Raw genomic sequence first — 5,471 nt, forward strand, 5'->3', positions numbered from 1 at the left:
TTCTAATTCCTGAGTTCTTCAGGTGCTACAGCAGTTACCAGATGGAATGTTGTTTGGAATATAAAAGCTTTTTTGGAATAAATATAAATTTGAACTATGAGTATAAAAAATTTAAAGCTACACATGCATTGTTCTAGCAAAGTCTACTTGACATGACTGTATAGTCATTAGTTGAATCTTCATTATGTGCAGGACAGTGCATGCGCAGCTTTAAATTTTTTATATCCATAGTTTGAATTTACATTTATTTCAAAAAAGCTTTTATGTTCCAAATGACGTTCCATCTGGTACCATTATATAATGTCTAAAGAAGAACTCAGGAGTTAAATGTTTTGTCTTGAGATAGATTTGTTTTCTTCACACTGGTTATTGGTTCTGTGTTTGTCATTACTCCTTATGGGTGTGGAAAAAAGATTGTGTTAGTGCATAAAGGATAGAAAGAATGGAGGGAACCTTAAAATACATAAATGTTTTTTTCTTTCTGTTCAATGCATCAGTTTATGTATATGATATGTCAATGTTGAGTCATGTCTATCTGAATTTATTTTATATTTATTCTATCTCGCATCTGAAATATTAAACAGTGACTTAGCATTGATTACACTGTAAATCTAACATTTTGAATCAAATATCATGAATACATTGCATATCATTACAAGTATGGTAATAATTATACTATAATGGTAGAGGATTTAATGCTAATATTATTCTAAATTTTTTTTTATTGTATTTGTTTGAGAATCTGAAAGGTGTGTACATTATTTTTTCTAGCATTAAGAGGAGAAACTTGTAATTGATGTTACAACCATTTAAGTTTGGTTGCATTTTTAATTTGTATAAAAATGTATCATGGTCTAACGACTTCATTTTTATATTTAGTTTTAAAAAAAACCACTTCAAATAAATCAAAATGGCTGGATATTTCCAATACCCTCCTAAAGAACTGCAAGATGAATTGAAGAAGATTGCCAACAACATTGTTTCACCTGGAAAGGGTATTTTAGCAGCTGATGAAAGTACTGGTGAGTAAGGAGACATAACAGATTATTAAGAGATTTAATTTAAAAACTATAATATTAATTTAAATTTACATTTTATATAGCAACCATGGGTAAGCGTTTGCAAGGAATTGGCGTAGACAACACAGAGGACAACAGGCGTGCTTACCGTCAGCTGTTATTTACCTCTGACAAGGCAGCAATGACCGAAGCCATAAGCGGCGTGATCTTATTTCATGAAACCCTTTTCCAGAATGCCGACGACGGAACACCATTTGTTAAAATTTTGGAGGATCGTGGTATTATTCCAGGAATTAAAGTCGACAAAGGTGTTGTACCATTGATGGGAACAACAGAAGAATGCACCACCCAAGGTATATTTTGGAAATCCTTTCTAATAATTTGTCTTAGGAGAATTTATGAAACTTGTTTTTTTCTAAATTAAATTAAACTTACAGGATTGGATGATTTGGCTACAAGATGCCAAGAATACAAAGCTAAAGGTTGCCACTTTGCTAAATGGAGATGTGTATTGAAGATTAGAGACCGCGAACCTTCTGCTCTCTCTATCTTAGAAAACGCTAATGTTTTGGCTCGCTATGCATCCATTTGCCAAATGGTAAATATTTTTGAAAAATTTATTATATAAGATGACACGCTCACATGCATTCACATATACTTATCAATTATTAATATTTTATAATTTAAAATAATTGAGTCATTTCAAAAATATATTATTGAACATTCATAAATTGATATTATTCACTAATAAACTTGAACATGTGTGTTAATTTACTTATGCATCTACTTCTCAGGCTTAAGTCATGTCTTGTGAGCAGCAATTGATTGCTCCAGGCAATCCAACTGATGCTCAGACTGACTCAGGTATACAAGTAGTCAGCAGCTGTGCAGCTTAAAGGAAACATTGATAAAGAGAGAACTAGTTTATTATAAGTTCATATAAATATTTTTTGAACTTGTTGGAATTGTTGCATAATTTTTATTCTTCTAGTGCACTATTAGATACTGCACAATTTCATAATCTTAGAAGTTAATAATGGATGTTAACTTTTCTTATTGAATTTTTTTAATAACCTATTTCAATATTTTAAAGAAAATAAAATACTTTCTAGACAGTTTTTATGAACTGACTAATTAGATATTGAAAGCAAATGCCAAATAGATAAATTTAATCTACATCTTCAATAAATAGTATATTGATAATTACTTCCCACTGATTAATGTTAATATTGATGTTTCCAACAATATGGAAACATTACTATAATTATTATCCAAATATTAATGTTTAAAATTTAATATAAAATCTTAATGCACTTTTAGTAGGTATAAAAGATTCTTATTTTGTCAGTATAATATACACTGTCATTTTGAAGTCATTTCTTCACTTTCCCATCATAAAAAAGAGAGTTGATTGCAAACTGTTATGAAAGTGAATACTATTCTAACAAAATAAATTAGTGTGTGAATTTATAAAATCCTTACTGAATATTCAACATAAATTTTGTTATTGTTAACCTATTCTTCACCTTCATTCTAATGATCATTGCTTCTATTTATAATTAACTAATATAGATATAACCAGATTGCAAGCATAATTAATCTGGAAATTAATTGGATGGAGGTCCAAGTAGTGTAACTGATAATGTGTCTGCATGGTAAGCGGGAGTTACAGGTCAGAATCCTGCTCTGGGCCAATCTTTCTTTTCTTCCAGAATATTCTAAAATTGAATTATTTGTAATTATTAAATTTAACAAGAATTGTGACAATATAGAAATTTAAAATTTTTATATAACAATTTTACAATTGACCCATAAAATATCAATGTTTTTCTCTCTGTATTCTTTATGGTTTTTAGAATAGAACGTTCCTATTGTCGAGCCCGAAGTTCTCCCAGATGGTGATCACGATCTTGACAGGGCACAAAAGGTGACGGAAACTGTCTTGGCAGCAGTTTACAAGGCACTAAATGATCATCATGTTTACCTTGAAGGTACCCTCCTGAAACCAAACATGGTAACTGCTGGTCAGAGTTGCAAAACTAAATACACACCCCAACAGATTGCCGAAGCCACGGTTACTGCATTACAAAGGACTATTCCAGCTGCTGTTCCTGGTAATTATGTACTTTCTAAATATTTTTATATTTAGAGTAAACAGATTTTGTTAAATAATACTTGTTCCATAAGTTAAGAAGAAAATCAGACACTACTAATTATTTCACATATCTTGGCCAGGTGATGAACAGCACTCGGTTTTTAAAAGTTCAGGGGCCTCTTTTCAGTAAAGCAAGGCAAGCACTATTTGATTCACCTGGCTGACCATGGTTGGCATATGGATTGTTGCATGACAATGTTTGTGGAGAGGATGAACACTAGGCAACATCATCTTCATCTTCCTCCAGCAATCAGTCATGTAATACTGCATTTTCAGACAAAAATGGCTGCCAATCATGGTCAGCCAGATAAAAGAAAGAGGTGCTGCAAGTTGCTTTTTTATTGTCAAAAATGAAGAAAAAAATAAAAGGAATGAGATGACGGATGTCACTTTCTTACTTCACAAAAGTTGGCACTAGTACCATCCGAGACAGTTGCTGATTGGGTGTTTGTTGCAACAAGTTGTTTTTCAACGTTTTGGAAAACCAATGTTGGCCAAATTCATTATTGATCACACAATCATGTAGTGTTGTTTTGCTTAATGCAGTGATCTTGTCAAAGATTCATTAATCTGTTACCTTCATTAAGGAAGATTGATCCCTATTATGGTGCATTTTTACAGCCTGGCCAAGAGTTGCAAAACCATCTATATTTTGATATTTAAAATTTAATTTTTAGTACCATTTAAAAAGTTGCAAAACATTTTGTAAACTTGAAAATGTAATTCTTTAGATACAGATTGAAACCATATATAGAATAGACATGTAACGTTTATTCTTGCTTTTAAAAGGAATTTTTTTTTATGGACAGGCATCACTTTCTTATCTGGTGGTCAGTCGGAAGAGGAAGCATCTGTTAATCTCGATGCCATTAACAAACATCTCGGCAAGAAGCCCTGAGCTTTAACTTTCAGTTACGGCCGAGCGCTCCAGGCCAGTGCTTTGAAGGCATGGGAAGGAAAACCAGAGAATGTGGCAGCAGGACAGCAAGAATTTTTGAAGAGAGCAAAGGTATAATTTTTTTTTTAATTTGCAATTGTTAACGAATCTTGTAAAATTGACTGAAAAAATAAGTAAAATTAAGATCAATTATATGATATCATATAAAACATAATAGTTCAAATAGAACTTTACACAATACAAAAATCAAGATAAATTAACTGTTCTCAATGAATTGGCAACAATTATAACTAATGTTCAACATCTTAATTTTGTGCCTGCATGCATTCTTTCAAAAAGTAATGTTAATTACTGAAAACATTAAGTACAAAAATGTTTATCTAATATATTTTAATATTTCAGGCTAACAGCGAGGCTTCGGTCGGCAAGTATGGCGGAGGAGTGGCTGGTGCCGCCGCAGGAGAGATCCTCTTCATTAAGGATCACGCCTACTAAAAGAAAATGCATTAATCTTCTGTGTGATACGTGAAAAATAAAATTAACTGGAAAATGTTATTTTGAAATTGAAAAACTCCTCAGTTCTAAATGGTATCTTATCAGTTTATCATCTATACGTTCATGCATACTGGTTCTGTACGTATGAGATGGTTAGTTGACATACAGATTATAATATTAATACTCCACATAATATTTTCATAATGTATTAACACTGAGCATTAGAATATTAAAGTGCAGGGTACTGTACTGTACATACAATGTATGCAAGTTGTTTGTAGTAAGGTTCATTTAAGTACAGTATAGTACTAAATGGAATTGTTTAGTACCCATATATGGAATCAACGTGTTTATGAAATGTAAAGATTTTACTTAAAATACCGTGTCCAAGTGTCAAAAAAGTTTCAATAAACCAGTTTTTACATAAACTTTATTGATACTTTTTTGTTCAGTGTTGCGAGTAACTTACCAATTACGCAGACCGATCATCACTGCTTTACATAGTTATACAATCAGCTCTTTATTGAGCAAATACGGTATATAATTGTCTTTCGTTTTACAGTAGACCCCCCTATAACGCTTAGATACGTTCCACGCTAACCGAAAATTACGTTGTAGGAATGAGCCAATCGCAGCCCGATAGGTGGGAACTTTACGGACTAAGGCTGTTCGAAAGGTTTTCTTCTATAAAATTAACCGATTCTAGACTAATTCCACTCAACATTTCCAAAATACGTATAATTTTTTGGGAATAATCTGTATAAACTATGCTATAAACAAAAAATTGTAGGATTACTTACACCGTTCGACTACGCCGTTGCTTAAAGCTGGTTTTCATCGCGGAACAGCACGCGAAACGACGGCCGCAATTTCTGATAACGAATTTTTGGCGGAAAAATAACTT

The 5,471-nt window shown here is 32.1% G+C and overlaps 1 pseudogene; it reads left to right on the top strand.

Moving 5' to 3' along the window:
• The first annotated feature begins 886 nt into the window (after window positions 1-886).
• LOC111627465 lies at window positions 887-4,601 on the top strand (annotated as a pseudogene).
• The last annotated feature ends 870 nt before the right edge of the window (window positions 4,602-5,471 follow it).

This window comes from Centruroides sculpturatus, unplaced genomic scaffold, assembly GCF_000671375.1.
Source record: "Centruroides sculpturatus isolate CEXI.00-Female unplaced genomic scaffold, Cexi_2.0 scaffold494, whole genome shotgun sequence".
NCBI classification, from domain to species: Eukaryota; Metazoa; Arthropoda; class Arachnida; order Scorpiones; family Buthidae; genus Centruroides; species Centruroides sculpturatus.